Source organism: Prunus avium, chromosome 1 (assembly GCF_965620075.1).
Source record: "Prunus avium chromosome 1, drPruAviu1.hap1.1, whole genome shotgun sequence".
NCBI lineage: Eukaryota > Viridiplantae > Streptophyta > Magnoliopsida > Rosales > Rosaceae > Prunus > Prunus avium.
Genome location: NC_142284.1, coordinates 14,631,150 through 14,647,444, shown reverse-complemented (window position 1 = coordinate 14,647,444; position 16,295 = coordinate 14,631,150).

Below are 16,295 nucleotides of genomic sequence, written 5' to 3'. Positions count from 1 at the left end.
TTGAAAACAATTCTTCTTGTCATTAAGCTTAGTGTTGCATCATCCACTTCAACATCTTTCAATTCATTTGGCTGCTGCAAAATTCCACTCAATTATAGGAATTGAATATGCTTCACCTAACTTCCCCACAATCAATAACACCTCATGCATATGTCAAGCATGACAATGCATTGCAGTCTTCTTTTGGGCTCGTTTTGGGCTTGTTTCTCCATCCATAAAATTCTGGAAAAATATGGATCTTGAAGATCTTTGAATTATCTTTCCAAGCATATGCAGCCCAACTCAAGGAAAAATCCGGAAGGCCTTCAAATGTGATTTTTGGCCCAGTAACGCAGATGCTGCCGAATTTGACCTTAAGTTGCCAAAACATGTATAACTTTCTCTAGAAGACTCGGAATCATGAACCGTAAAATTCTACAGAAAATAGACTTCCGTATCTTTCCAATGATGTATGGCTCATCATCTGGTTCTTCTTGAGCAAGTGCAGTCCAATCCGTGAATTTGACTGATCTGCAGACACCGTTTTGAGCTAACTTGTCTCCAAAATGCAATTAGTGATTCTCAAGCTTATCACACTGAAATAAACACAAAACTTATTAAAAGCACAAATTTAACTCAAAAACATAACCAAATCATAAATTAGAAGGGTACAAAATGATATGTAAATATGCACCGATCAACGACAAGACCAAGTTCTTGTACCTATCCCCAATAACATAGGACATTTGAACAGCTTCCCAAATCTGCTCCCTCACGTCCTTGGGTATTTGAGTCCATTTCTTGTCCACAAGAGGGACTCTGGTGCGTGCCAAAACACCAATGTAAGACTGCATCTCAACAGCAGCCTTGCCATGTGGTTTGCCCTTTTTATTGAACTCAACCACAGGCTTAACCTTCTCAATTTTCCTCTTCACAACATGGCTCATTGTGCTGATACCGCGGCCAGATTTTGGCTCCTCAACAAATGTGGCTGTGCTCGAGTCTTTCTCGGAGGTTGAGGAAAATCTCATCCTCTTCGAGGGTTTGCTTTGAGTTGATTTTTCTCCTTCCACTTGAGCCTTTGAAACTAATTTTTCTCCTTCCACTTGTGCCTTTGAATCTGATTTGGCCTTTGAGGCTTCAGCTTCCTTGTTTTGAGATTTCGAAACCATTTTTAATTAATCTGCAAGGAAAACAACGTCGGTTATTAAAAAGAAACGATGTAATAATACAAAACCACGACGGTAACACTAAAAACGCGACGTCCTATTAAACAGTCTCTTAGACCATGAATGGAAATAAGACGACGGTTTTATATATTTCATGACGTAAATGAGTATACACTACGTCGGTTACTAATAAGAACCGACGTGGTTTAAAATTTACAAAACGATTGTTCTTCTCCCACAAGACGACGGTTTTATCTTGTTTCCGACGTATTAATTGTCACACCATGACGGTTTTTAACCACCGTCGTGCAGTTTGCTAGAATTTAACGGTTGTCGTGGTGTGTCCATTCTATCGTCGAAAACAAGACAGAACTGTCGTCTTTTGGCGTCGTGAGAGTATCTACTTATGTATTTAATCAAAACCAGTGAAAGATTTCTTCAATTTGACAGAAACTTGTTTCCAGACAACTACGGCATTCAAATGAAATGTAAAAAAAGGGAAGAGAGAGAGAAAAAACCTTTGGCGTGCAAAGAAGGTTTCCTTCCGACGAAGACGAAGACGAAAATGGTGATTTGGAGATGAAGATGAAGATTCAGACGATGATGCTGCTTTTGGGAAATGAGAGGGAAACTACGATACTTTATCGATGAGAGAAAACCGTAGAATATTAGGTCAGGTGACGAAAAGTTTATATATTTTCCCAGAGTTCAATACAACGACGTTGTTATTACAAAACCGCCGTATTAGTTAGTTATAACGACGGTAAAGAATTAATAACTGACGTGGGTATCACAACTGCCGAACGACTTTTGGAATTCCGATGTGGTTATGACGGCGCTTTTTTTTATCTAAACTGACGTTGTACGTAGAAATTCAACGACTGTTTATTTTAATCAATCGACGTGGTTACTTGGGGTTTCTGAAAACAACGTCGTTCTCTTTTTAATACGCGCCAAATGACTTTTGGATTTCCGATGTAGTTATGACGGCGCTTGTTTATCTAAACGGACGTTGATTATTCAAATATGACGTCGCTATGTATATTAGAACCGACGTGGATTTATACGATAATTTGTTTAAATATGATTTTTTCACGCGTTTTTTAACTCTCAGTTTTCAATTAGGGTTGCAGAATGATTTCTCACAAGAAATTATCTTTCTGAAAGCAAATGGGTTTGCAGAATGATTCCTCACAAGACCAAGCATGGGTTTGCTACATCCTCCTGTGTAGCAAGGGTGGAACTAGCCTTAGAACCTGCATGGGTTTGCAGCCGCACTTGCCCGTTTGAAGGCATACGAGGGTGTTCCTGATGCTCCTTATGATAAGATAAAGCCCTAAACACTCGCATAGACGGACTTAGGTGGTGGCTGTAGTGGGTTCCTCCCAAATCAGAGAAAAGTCTATTCATTCTAAACCTCAAGCCCACTCCCAGCTTCTTCCCAGCTTCTTCCCAGCCCCCACTCTCCCCACCCCAAAGGCACAACCCACAACAGGTTCTAAGGCTGGTTCCACCCTTGCTACACAGGAGTTTTGAAGTTGATCACTGTGGAAAAGGGGACTACAATGTAACCATACACGAAGAGATTTTCATACTTTGTTGATTTTGATTTTCTGAAATTATTAGATATTCATCTATGGCTGTGCAGGAGCTTGAGAACAAGAGGAAGGAGAGGGCAGAAACAGAACGATGTATTTGCCAAATTTGTGTACATATATTGTGTAAATATTGATCAATATTTAACACGAAGAGATTTGCCTTTTAAGATGAAAATGTTGAGAATTAAATTTTGTTGTGTTAAGAAAGATATTACCAAAATAAAAGAAAAATTAATTAATTTTAAAAAGCTATAAAAATAAGACGGCGGTTTACAGAGAAGGCAGACGTATAAATTGAAAAAATACGACGGTAATTTGAACTTAGGACGTGGTAAATAAACACGACAGTAGTGTTGTAGGTACCGTCGTAGTATACTCCAAAATAATAAGTCGATAAATTAATCTCTCGCGTCATGGTATATTATTTAACACGTCGTTTTTTTAATATACCGACGTGTATTACATTACATTATACGACGTGGATTCCATAAAATTATACGACGTGGATTCCATTAAAGAATAACCGACGTGGTTTTTTAAATTACATGGCGGTATGTCTATAAGCACCGCCATAAGTTTAAAAGATTTATTGTATAAATTTGACTCTTTCTTTCAGTTTCAGTTTTCATTTAGGGTTCCAAGTTCTTCTGGTCTCTCTGGAGGCTCGTCTTCCTCTCTCACATACACACATACATCATCACTCTCTCTCACATCTCAAAGACAATAATTTGGATGTTAATGATGTATGCGTTTTGGTGTATCTCAAAGACACCAAGACGCACACATCATTAACTTTCAAAACATTGTCTTTCTCAAAGTTTGCAGTAGTCAGTTCAGTTCTGGTTTCTTTTTGGATTTTGTGTATTTAAAATATTGTCTTTCTCACTTTGGTGGTTCGATTATGATCAGGATCCAAAGATCTCAAAGGTAAGTTATCATACCTCTTGGGATCTCATTTTAATTTTCGTAGGCTACCAAAATTAAAAAATAATTAAATCTTAAAAAGAAATAAAATTAAGATGGCGGTTTACAGAGAAGGCACCCTCGTAGTATACAGACGTGGATTCCATTATATTATACGACGCGGATTAAGAACAGTTGGTCGTGTTTAGTTAGGAGTTAACACGGCAGGTTTTTTGGTGAACTGTCGTCTTTATTTTCTACGTCGGTGGATTCATACCTGCTGTCGTTGTTTTTTGGTCAGATTTTAACTCTGAAGAAATCCTTTTTAAAAAACGACCCTTTTTTATTTGTATGCGTCGTCTTTTAAAAATATTGAACAGTAAGGCACTTATCCACGACGGTGTTTTTTTATACCGTCGTCGGTTTAAATACAACGACGGTTTTATGTTCTGCCGTCGTCTTTTTCTGGTCGTCTTTTTCTCTTTTTGTAGTAGTGATATGCAAATTCCAAAATATAATTTAGAATAAAACATAAAACATAAAAATAGATGCCCAACCAACAATAGGCAAAAATGGATGAACCAACGGAAAATAAACGTTCTTCCCTAAAATTGTAGCAACTAAACTCTCACTTACTCTTCTTGTGGTGGCGGTAGCGTTTCTGGTGGTGGCGACTGCGGCTTGTTTTGTTTAGGGTTAGGTGTTGGGTTTTTGTATTTTGTGGGCTTTTGTTGTTTTGGGCCTCCTATTTTGGTATTTTAGGTTGAGTTTTGTTTGGTTATGTTTTTTTTTTTGGTCGTATTGTTTTGTTATGTTTGAACCCTGTTTTTCTTTTTAGGTATTTGGGTTGCTTGTAAGTTGTATCTTTGTTTTGGCAATGAAATTTCATTCCTTTCGACCAAAAAAAATGGTAAATTGCTTGCTCTGCCTTAGGAGTTGGTCGATGATGACGAAAATTATGCCCAAAAGAGCTCCAGGGCTCACGCTTTTCCGAAAGGGTATTCCTTCTTCTCTCTATTCTCTATTTGGGCTCGTCTTTTTCAGAAGTGAAAATACTTGTAGGATGACTACAAATGCCTAGAGGGGGGTGAATAGGCCAATTTAAGATTATAATCAATAAACAAAAAATAAACTTTGGTAGCAGGATTGATATGGTTTATCAATCCTGAAATGTGCTGAACATAAATTAAAAGAACATGCAAAGAATTATTTTACGTGGTAAAACCCCACCTCTAAGGAAAATCCACGGGACTCCTCAGTCCAACACAAATTCACTATAGAGCGATGATTACAAGAAGTACTCACACACTTATCCTAGACACATTCTAGATCATGTTTACCGATTTCTTCGTAACTCAACTTCTGTAACATAATGATAACATAATGATCTTCCACACTCCTTATGTTGAACGCAATTCTGGCCACGATTGCTTCAAGCTCACCAGAGGAAACCTCCACCACGGTCTTGGTGCCCTCAACGTATGAGTCACCGAACAATGCAAATGAATGCAATATGAATACAAGTAAACATGGAACACTTGATGATTTATCTCAAATAAATACACAACAGCTTTTGCTTCAGAATTCTATATGCTTAACACAAATATCAAAAGCTGTCCAACTAAACAAAGCAGCACATCAAGGTTTTATACATACATATTCTCCTAGTTGCAAGAGGAGTGCATAAAGCCAAAAGATCATTGCCTAATCATGTTTGAGTAATCATTCAATTCGTCAGCGTATGCATGCATCATAAAATATGGTTTTCCAACCATCAATTGTTATCCAATGAAACAATGTATATCAGCATGTAAACAACGAAGCCAAATAGGATATTCATTGAAACATGCTTTCCAAGCCTAAGATGATGAAAACATAATACTTAAATCAAAATAGAGTCCTGTTCGCACCACTTTGCAAAACCCAAGGGAAGGTATCATATAGTAGTGTAGCTCGGAAGTCCGAGTGTCGTATCCACAGAGAGCGGTGTAAAGATAACAGAGCTGAAAAAGAACAATTATGATTGAAAAGTAGATTTATGCAAGATTTGATTTCAAAAAAATTCAATTGATTGAAACACTAAGGCATTGGGGTTCCACTTTTAACATAAGCATGCAACTCTTATTAATTTGATCAACGAAATATTTTCCATTGTAGTTGTTCAAAATAATTAAAGCTTTTTTTAATTTCCTTTAGAAGTATTCTAAGCATAACTTGTACCATTGGCAACAAACTATCAAAAAATAATCTTCATCAAAATTCTATTAATCTTTGGTAATTTTCTTCTCTTTTAAAAGCATGAAAGTTTTTACTACACAATGGGAAAAACATGATTGAACCCATGAAATAGATTATCAAACATTCATCAATTAATTAAAAAGAAAACTACAAATTCTATTTGAACAAAAACTACAAATTCACATTAAAGCTTAAGTTTGGATCAAACTAATAAAAATTACACGCTTATATTAAAAGCTTTCTCCCTAGCCTTAGCTAGGGAGTTAGTTCCCCATAATAAAATAAAACTAAAAACAGAAATGAAAACTTAGAAAGATGGAGGGAAGAGAGAAAGCTCAAGAGTTGTGGAGCTTGGGTGTGGTTTGAAGGCTTGTAGAGCTTCCTATTTATAGCCTTAAATCTCAACAACTAGGGAAATATTAAAATCTAAAATTCTCATCTCATTCAATGCACAACCGTAACCCTCATCTTAATATTTCTTCTTTTCTTCAATTGATGCTCCACTTCTACTTGCTTTTGTTATTCAATCCTTTCTTTTGGTTAAGTGTTGCACCTCTTATCATCATCCTTCATTTCATTTGCTTAACTCATAATTTTAATAGTCCATGATTCCACATCTTCAAGCCACCATCTTGTTTGTTGCTTCATCCACTCCATGCATGAATTGAATATGTCTTCCACTTGCCATTAACAGAGATGAAAAAAAACAAGTGTGACTGAGAAGTAGATTTATGTAAGATTTGATTTAAAGAAAATTCAATTGATTAAAACACTAAGGCATTGGGGTTCCACTTTTAACATAAGCATGCAACTCTTAATAATTTGATCCACAAAATATTTTCCAATGTAGTTGTTCAAAATAATTAAAGCTCTTTTTAATTTCCTTTAGAAGTATTCTAAGCATAACTTGTACCATTGGCAACAAACTATCAAAAAATAATCTTCATCAAAATTCTATTAATCTTTAGTAATTCTCTTCTCTTTTAAAAGCATGAAAGTTTTTACTACACAATGGGAAAAACATGATTGAACCCATGAAATAGATTATCAAACATTCATCAATTAATTAAAAAAGAAAACTACAAATTCTATTTGAACAAAAACTACAAAATCACATTAAAGCTTAAGTTTGGATCAAACTAATAAAAATGACATACTCATATTAAAAGCTTTCCCCCTAGCCTTAGCTAGGGAGTTAGTTTCCCATAAAATAAAACTAAAACAGAAATTTAGAACTAGAAGAATTGGAGGAAGGAGAGAAAGCTCAAGAGTTGTGGAGCTTGGTGTGTGATTTTTGAAGCTTGAAGACTTCTCTATTTATAGGGCTAAGAGGGAGGAACATCATGATGAATTCCAACACCACCATTCCTCTTTTAATACAATCCATAACTCCCACTTCATCTTGTCTATGTTAGTGTGGTTGGAATCAATTCCATCCCATACTTCTTTTGGCATGGGTGTGGCACTTCATGCATTCTTTTCAATTCTTTAGATGCTGCACCTCAAGCTTTCTTCACATGGGTATTCAAACGTGTTCAATTATGGCTGCCTTTTGCTGCCAACCCATGTGGGTTTTCTTTTGGTTGCTGGAAAAAAATGATTCTTCTGACCAGGCTTGGTGTAGGAAGGCGTGAAGTTTCAATATGAATCCAATGGGGCTCAAATGTGGATATGTCATAATAGACACCCATTGGAACAACTTTTATGAAGAATGTATTCCCATCTGAGCAGTACAAGTGTACGTTTTGGGCCTTGTAAGTTGACTGCCGAAAATAGACTGGAATTGGCTTCATTTCTTTTCTTTCTTTTCTTTTTGCTTCACATGCATGCACATTCTTTCTCCTTAATAGCTCCAACATGCACCTATATAAAATCATGATATTAGAATGTAACAATTATTGCCCAATTGATAAGAGTTTGGGTGCCACTTCAAAGAGAGATAACCAAATAGAGAATTCAAATGAATTAGCCAATATTTCAATGAAGTGCAAATGGATTTGTAAAATGCAATGGAACATTCTAATTGGTGCAAAAATCAATAAAACAAAGTACTAACAAATATAGATTAGGGATAGAAATTGTAATAATTATGTGTTTATCAAATACCCCCAAACCTATAATTTGATAGTCCTCGAGCAAACTAAAATTAAAAACTAAGAATAAATGAAAACTAATTAAGCCACTTCCGCAGGGATCTCTATTGCATTTAGCATATCCAATAGGCTATGTTGCATGGACACGGCAGTGAGCTAAAGTGTCGACGTGTCCGACACTCGGACACGGCGCGGATACGCCTCCGACACGACTTGGACACAGGTCAACGCCTTGGACACAGTCAAGAGACTCCCAACACAGCAAACTCATGGTCAATACACGGTGGGTAAATTTTTGAAAATTTTGGAAGGTTGCAGAGAAAGCGTTGTGTGACTGGCGAAGCGAGGCCATTGCCTGGAAGCTCCAACAATCACCTCGATGATGGGGTCCTCCTACGTAGTGCACCGCTCAATTAGCAGATGAAAAGTTGCAGAGGCAGTGTAAATGGAGGTTGCGGCGTTGCTTCGCGAAGGAAGAAGATATCCTGATACCCTATTTTTATTTTGCCCAAACAGGTCATTTTTGAAGACTAAATAAAGAAACGAAAAAGAGTAAAAATTATTGGTGATAAAGCAAACTGCCCCAGTGGGCCCACTACCCAACCATAAACTACAACCCAGCCCAGTTAAATCCAAAATATTACCCAATATAATAGACGATTATCCAACAAAACAAAAATTCTTTTGTCCTATACCCACCCAGCCAACAAAACGTATATATATTTAGTTAATATGTTAATTTTATAATAATTCATATCAACTTTAATAAAAAACCTACATTTGGAAAGGGGTTGGAAAGGTTGGATTACATCATATATATAGATATTGTCTGCCGCGCAAATCTCACGGCCTGGAGTTCCGGGCCGAGGGGATGTGCGTTGACACGCGGTTTCCTGCTTTTGGGTGCGGTGCGGTTGTGCGGGGGCGTGCCAGCACGGTCTACCGTGCGTCGAGATGTTGATGAGTGTTGGATGGATAAGTGGTGCGCCTGTTTGAACTCGTCTTCTTAATCAAACGATTGTAGCCGAGAGAGGAACTGGTCTCGGCTGTTAGGTTCACGGCCTGAACTACAAGGCCGTTGAGTGATGGTGTTGGTGGTGGGTTTTGGGCGGTGCTCTGGCGCGCTGCTCAGGGAGCGGCGGTCGTGTGATATATGGGGTGAGTGAACGAACAACAAGGATGGTGCTCCGGCGCCTTGAAAATCAAGGGTCGTATGATATATTGATGAATGGATTTTCCTTACAACCTAACACTACTCCTAGGAAAGCAAGTAAAGATATTGAAAGTGCATTACAGGAAAAGATAAGTTGCTCCGTGGGAGGCTTTGTTTTGGTGTTGAACCTTTTGAATGTAGCTCGAGCCTTGTATTTATAGGGAGAGTCCCTGGAGGAGTAATCGAGGCTGAAAATCTACGTGGTGGAGCTTGATTAGAGCAAGTAGGCAGTCTAATCGACATTTGGGATCGTGAAGTATGGTGGTGTGACCCCCGAAATCCTGGTGAATCTCAACCGCCGCTCTCGATCGTGGGTTCTGAACTTCTAGCCATGGAGACGCATTTATGGCCTGGATAGCTGGTGAACCAATATCTCAAGCTGTCAGAATTCTTTGTGAGAATGTCCAAGTCTAATCACTCTGATCCGCATCACCAAATCCTGACTTCAATCACTTCCCACCTTCCCTCGTGCATTAAATGCTCCTTTGTGGCCAGTGGGTTTGCTGCATTTAAATAGGCACTACTTCATTAAATGAAGCCTGGGACCCTGTTGTCACGTGATGATTTGCTTTTAATGCCTCTGGCCGTGAAATTGCTCGGCCTCGGCCTCGGCCTGCACTTAAGGCCGAGATGATCATGCCTTAGCATTTCTTCTTTTGTCTTTAGAAAGGCGAAGTACCCTGGCGAAACGCCGCGTTTTAGTTTTACAAACAAGTGCCAGGGCCGAGAGAAGGGGTTCCTTCGGCCAGCTTATGGCCGTGATTTATCAAGCACAAACATTGCCCCCACATCCTTGGATTCTTCGGCCTCGGCATGGGTAGGGGCCGAATGGATTCCAAGGGATGGACCCTTTGCATTCCTTTCTGAAGTGATTGACAACTGGGGCATTAAATGCGCAGGCCAATCGGCGCATTTAATGCCTCAAGCACGTCGTGTAGGCCATCATTGCCCAGGGCGTCGCTTCACCTCGTCAAATGAAACGACGGTCTCTGAATTTTTGACACGTCGTTGTGCCTGTTGAGTGTGCTGACAGAACGTTACGTCTCTCGAGAGAGACACACCCTTTCGTTTCGAATTCTAGCACCAATATAAAAACCCAGACTTCCTTGCTTTCTCCTTACGCTTTTAGAATTCTCAGACGCCCAAGCTTTGTCAAAAACCCTTTTCTCCAACCTTCAAAACCCATAAAAATCTTCGAACCTCCAAGGTTACCAGAGAGCTCCTCCTGAACTCGAAAGGTTTTTCATCGGCCGGGTGTATAGACACCTTTTGGCCGTCCCAAAAGAATAACAATTGGAAGAGGGAAGACGGTATACACCCAGATTGGTGGATCCAATCACGGCCGAGTAATACGTTGTAGTCGACGCTTGATTCGACCACGTAAAAGGCCACGACCCTTGTCTGATCGGCCACGGTAATCTTTAAGGGCAATACGCCAATGGTTTTTGACTTATCGCCGACAAAACTGCTCATGACCACGTCGCTGGGGATAAGGTCCTCCTTCGACTTGTCCAGCTTTCTCATCAAAGAATAGGGAAGGATGTTGACCGTCGCCCCATAGTCAACGAAAACCTTGGATATGGGCACACCCTCTATGTGAGCCGAGATGTACAACGGCTTCAAGTGCCGGTATTTGTTCGGCTCGTCTCTTGGCATCACTTCGTTAAACGCTACGGCCAGCAATTCCTCCTTAGTCTTTGGTCTCTAATCAAATTGCTCCTCGGGCACGTCATCCTCTAAGCCGTTGGTCTGTCCTCCTGGGGCTGAAAACTCGAATGGCAGCACCATGACCATGTTGATGCCGACCTCCTCCGGCTCCTGCGGGTTTCCCCTACCGGCTTCTTCTTCGATTTCAGAGCCGTCTTTGGCGAGAGCCGTTTCCTCGACCATCCCGAGGATCCCCTCATTTTCTTCATCGGAGATTCCTATTGTGGACGCTTTGACCTCAGGGGGTTCTGAGGTTTCGACCTCCTCTTTGAGGGCCCGTCTAGCCTCTACCAATGCGTCCCTGGCCGTTAGGTAATCGTCTAGGCGGTTTACTCCGCCCTTTTCCTCGGTCGTCAGGCCGAAGAACGTGTCTGCCGGCGTCACAGCAAAGTACTGGCGGAGATATTCTAAATCGCCCTTGTTGAAGGGGATTTTAGCCTCTATTCCGCCGAGGTTGGGCTGGTAACTTGGCAGGCCTCTTGCTCTGGCCTCCCTGTTCGCCTGGTATACGGCCTTAATGGCCGAGTCAGAACCGCTGGTGATGAGGAGCGCCTCTGCCTTTGTGTTTTTGAGGGCCAATTCCACGATTTCTCGGCTCTCAGGGGTCATGCCGTATAGGTCCGTGGCCGAATGGTCCTTATGGAATTCTTTGAGGAAGGATAGACCGTTGGCCGAAAAAGGGGGATCACTCCCGCGGTAGATGTCGACAACACCTTCGTCTGTCCTTTCCACAACCGCGGCCTTTGGCTAAGCTGAATTGGCCGACGAACCATGGGGACTTTCGTCTCGCCTAGGGCGCCACGCCCTCAGAGGCTTGGTGCTGGCTGCTCTCATGGCCGGGGAGACAACCGGTCTGGATGACGGCCCGTCAGCAATCGCCACTTTCTTTTGGCGTTTGAAGCCCTCGACCTCGGTTGTCTGCATCCTGGCCTGCTGAACCTATCTCTGCATTCTTCTCAGCTGGGTTTTCGTCAGTGGTTCGGCCCTGCCCCCAGGCCGTGCATGGTACCAACCGTCATCCATTATGACTGGTGGTTTGAAGGTTTTTATCGACCTAGGAGCGGCCTCTTCTTCGTGGTTGGCCGAGGCGCTGGGGTTTTGTGGCCTTAGTCGGCTGAAAACAGCTCTGCTGGTCGGCCGTCGACCGTACTGGCCACCGAATCTTTTCACGGTCGTTTGAGATGGCTCGGCAGCCTTCCTCTTGTTCTCCTGCAGCCTGGGCTGACCGATCTCACACTTGCATCGTTCACAAAGGGCCGGCTCAAGTTCGGCCAAAGGCTCCTTTCCTTTCGCCGAACTGTGAACTCCTCTATCCCCGGTCGGGAGTTGGGCGTCGACCATGTTAAGGACAGGTGGGGGGAACAGCTTGGAGTCAACCTGCATGGCCGCCTTCTCCGGGAACTGGAGCTTCTTCTCGTCTATCAATTTCTGGATAACGTCTCGCAAGACAACACAGTTGTTGGTGTTATGAGACCAAGAACTGTGGTACTTGCAGAACGTTTTTCCTTTGAGTTCTTCGGGCTTCGGAGTTTTATGGCCGAAGGACAATTTTACCTTATTCTCGGCCACCAGCAGGTCGAAGATAGCCTCGGCCCTTGTTAAATCAAAAGTGTAGGCCTTCGTTTCCCGCGTCGCGAACTTGGCGTCGGGGACCTTTGTGCGGCTATTGTCAGTTTTAACAAGCCCTCTGCAAACGAAGGGTTTGTCTATGTTGACTTCGGTCGAACTCATCTCGACCTCATCGCCCTCGGCCTCTGCAGAGCCGTCTGCTTCGGCGTAGCTAATGATGGGATTCCTGTAGTAGGTCCCCTTAGAGGTCGTCTTCTTCTGCATCTCCTCTTTCAACAAGGACGCATATCTGTCCACCTTGTTGGTCAAGTCATGCATGTCCCGGAATTTGATTCCCTGGAATTTCTTCCGGTATTCGAATTCCAATCCTTCCTCGGCCATCTTGACGAACTCCCTCTCTGGTAGGTTCGTGCGGCACCAATTCCTACATGTTTTGAACCGTTGTAGGTAATCGCGAGGTGATTCGTCCGATGCTTGGCTCATTCTTGCCAACTCGGCGACCGTTATTTCTCGGTTGGTCTGATAGAAATGTTCGTGGAAAACCCTTTCCATATCAGACCAATCCCTTATTGAGTTCGGCGGAAGGTTTATGAACCATGAGAACGCCGCGCCGGTCAAAGAGTGAACAAATAATCGGAGTCTCTGAGCGTCCGAATCGGCCTCTCCACACTGGGCCGTGAAACGGCCTACGTGTTCAATGGAGGAGGTCTGCCCATCCCCAGAAAAAAGCATGAACTCTGGCAATCGATAGTTCCGGGGGAGGGGGGTCCGGTCAATTTTTGGCGGGTACGGTCTCGTATATCTTGGCATGTCCGGCCGCCTCTGAGCTAGGCCATCTTCGATCATCCGCCGAACGTCTTCGAGCCGGATCCCTTGAGGAGGTGCCTCCTGTTGGGCTGCATACGGCCGCATGGCCTGTAACACCTCGTTCTGAGGCCTTGTCTGCTGGGCCATTTGAACAAAGGGCTCGGCCGGGATGACCAAGCTGGTTGATGCCAGATGAGCACCATAGTGAAGGTGAGAGCCCAACGGACATGACGACGCCTGCAAAGGTGGTGAGGCGGTCAGACTGCCCTGACCGTACTGTTGTGGTGATACATCGGTCGCGTTGCTTGGGCCAGGATGGGTGTGGACGGCCGTGGTATGAACAGAGCCGAGTGGGTGGATCGCGGGATGCGTGAAGCTGCCGTGCCCTAGTGATACGGCCAAAGCATGGAGCGGTCCGCGCGCTGTCTCTGCCTAGTAGGTTGGTCCAGAATTCGCCCACGTGGGCTGGGATTGCCCCCAGCTGTTTGTCGGCGGCAAAGAATGCTGGCCGTGGCCTGATGCTTGGGTGTGGGCCGAGACGCCGAGGCTGCTGCTTTCGCCGTAAGGCTCGATTCTCTCGCGCTCTTGGCCCCTCGATTCGGCTCTGGGAGGTGTCGCGTGCGAGGTCACCGGCATCCTCTCCTGAAAGAGCGTTCGCAGTTCCGAGGAGAACCTGTCCATCGCGGCCATGAAGGATGTTTCTATCCTGTAGGCCTGCTTGGACATCAATTCCTCCACCACTGCCTGTTCCTGCATGTATTCGGCCGTGCGATCCGTCGTTACTGGAACGCTGGCCGAGATCCCAACCGCACGTTCGGTCTCGGTAGTTGTGATTGGTGAGGCGGACTCAGGAGTCTCAGAAGTCATTTCGACTGCTTTGTTTTTTAGCTTTGCCTGTGCCCTAGTTTCCACCATAAATTTTGACAAGTGTCCCACTGGGCGTGCCAAAAGTGTCTGCCGCGCAAATCTCACGGCCTGGAGGGGATGTGCGTTGACACGCGGTTTCCTGCTTTTGCGTGCGGTACGGTTGTGCGCGGGTGTGCCAGCACAGCCTACCGTGCGTCGAGATGTTGATGAGTGTTGGATGGATAAGTGGTGCGCCTGTTTGAACTCGTCTTCTTAATCAAACGATTGTAGCCGAGAGAGGAACTGGTCTCGGCTGTTAGGTTCACGGCCTGAACTACAAGGCCGTTGAGTGATGGTGTTGGTGGTGGGTTTTGGGCGGTGCTCCGGCGCGCTGCTCAGGGAGCGGAGGTCGTGTGATATATGGGGTGAGTGAACGAACAACAAGGATGGTGCTCCGGCGCCTTGAAAATCAAGGGTCATATGATATATTGATGAATGGATTTTCCTTACAACCTAACACTACTCCTATGAAAGCAAGTAAAGATATTGAAAGTGCATTACAGGAAAAGATAAGTTGCTCCGTGGGAGGCTTTGTTTTGGTGTTGAACCCTTTGAATGTAGCTCGAGCCTTGTATTTATAGGGAGAGTCCCTGGAGGAGTAATCGAGGCTGAAAATCTGCGTGGTGGAGCTTGATTAGAGCAAGTGGGCAGTCCAATCGACATTTGGGATCGTGAAGTATGGTGGTGTGACCCCCGAAATCCTGGTGAATCTCGGCCGTTGCTCTCAATCGTGGGTTCTGAACTTTTGTCCGTGGAGACGCATTTATGGCCTGGATAGCTAGTGAACCAATATCTCAAGCTGTCAGAATTCTTTGTGAGAATGTCCACGTCTAATCACTCTGATCCGCATCACCAAATCCTGACGTCAATCACTTCCCACCTTCCCTCGTGCATTAAATGCTCCTTTGTGGCCAGTGGGTTTGCTGCATTTAAACAGGCACTACTTCATTAAATGAAGCCTGGGACCCTGTTGTCACGTGATAATTTGCTTTTAATGCCTCTGGCCGTGAAATTGCCCGGCCTCGGCCTCGGCCTGCACTTAAGGCCGAGATGATCATGCCTTAGCATTTCTTCTTTTGTCTTTAGAAAGGCGAAGTACCCTGGCGAAACGCCGCGTTTTAGTTTTACAAACAAGTGCCAGGGCCGAGAGAAGGGGTTCCTTCGGCCAGCTTATGGCCGTGATTTATCAAGCACAAACAGATATATATGGTATTATGAAATTAAGTGTAAACATAAACATTTTATTTTTTAATATGTATAATTATTATAAATTTATTATTATTTTAATTGCCGTGTCCGTGTCCTAATTTTTTGAGATTTCCCGTGTCGCCGTGTCATCGTGTCGCGTTCTCGTGTCCCCGTACCCCCGTCCGTGCAATATAGACAATAAGCCTTTAAACCCCTAGGTTGCCCTAGTGGACGAGTTATAGTCTCGTGAGGGTTTTCAGGGATGATACCCACAAACATCTGAAATTTTAAGTAAATCTTCTGCCAAATTATCATCAAGAATGTCAAAAGCTCAAAAACAAAGATTCTCAATTCATGAACAAATTTAAAAGAGTGAACACAAATCCAAAACTTTAAGTTCTTCCAGTCTAAAGTCAAAGTCATTTATCACCATTAATAAACTTTTCATTTGCTTTCTTTGGTGTTAAGTGAACTAACACAATTGAGAAGACAAAAATTCAATCATAATCACACCATCCTTGCTATCTTAGATTTTATTTATTTATTATTTAATAATAAATATATACATGCTATTATGTGGACTGTGCAATGTTTAGCTCCCTTAAGCTTTCTAATTAACCCATGTAGCAAGTGTTAGGCCAATGACTCTCAAACACAAAGGCTTTAAGGCATTAGGTGTTGAAACACTCCAATGAGCATAATAACTCGAGTTAAAAAGGCTACAAAGCTAAACAAGTCACACATGCATTTTTTTTTTTTTTTTTAAGAACTTCACGGTTTGACGTGAACACTCACTACTGATTAGGCAAGAGGCCCGGTTACTAAGTGAAAGTTCTCTTTTTATTATTATTTTTTTCTCAAGACAACAAAGATAAATACAATCAATCTCAAACTCTATCTTCTCAAGCACATTAGTGTGAGTGTG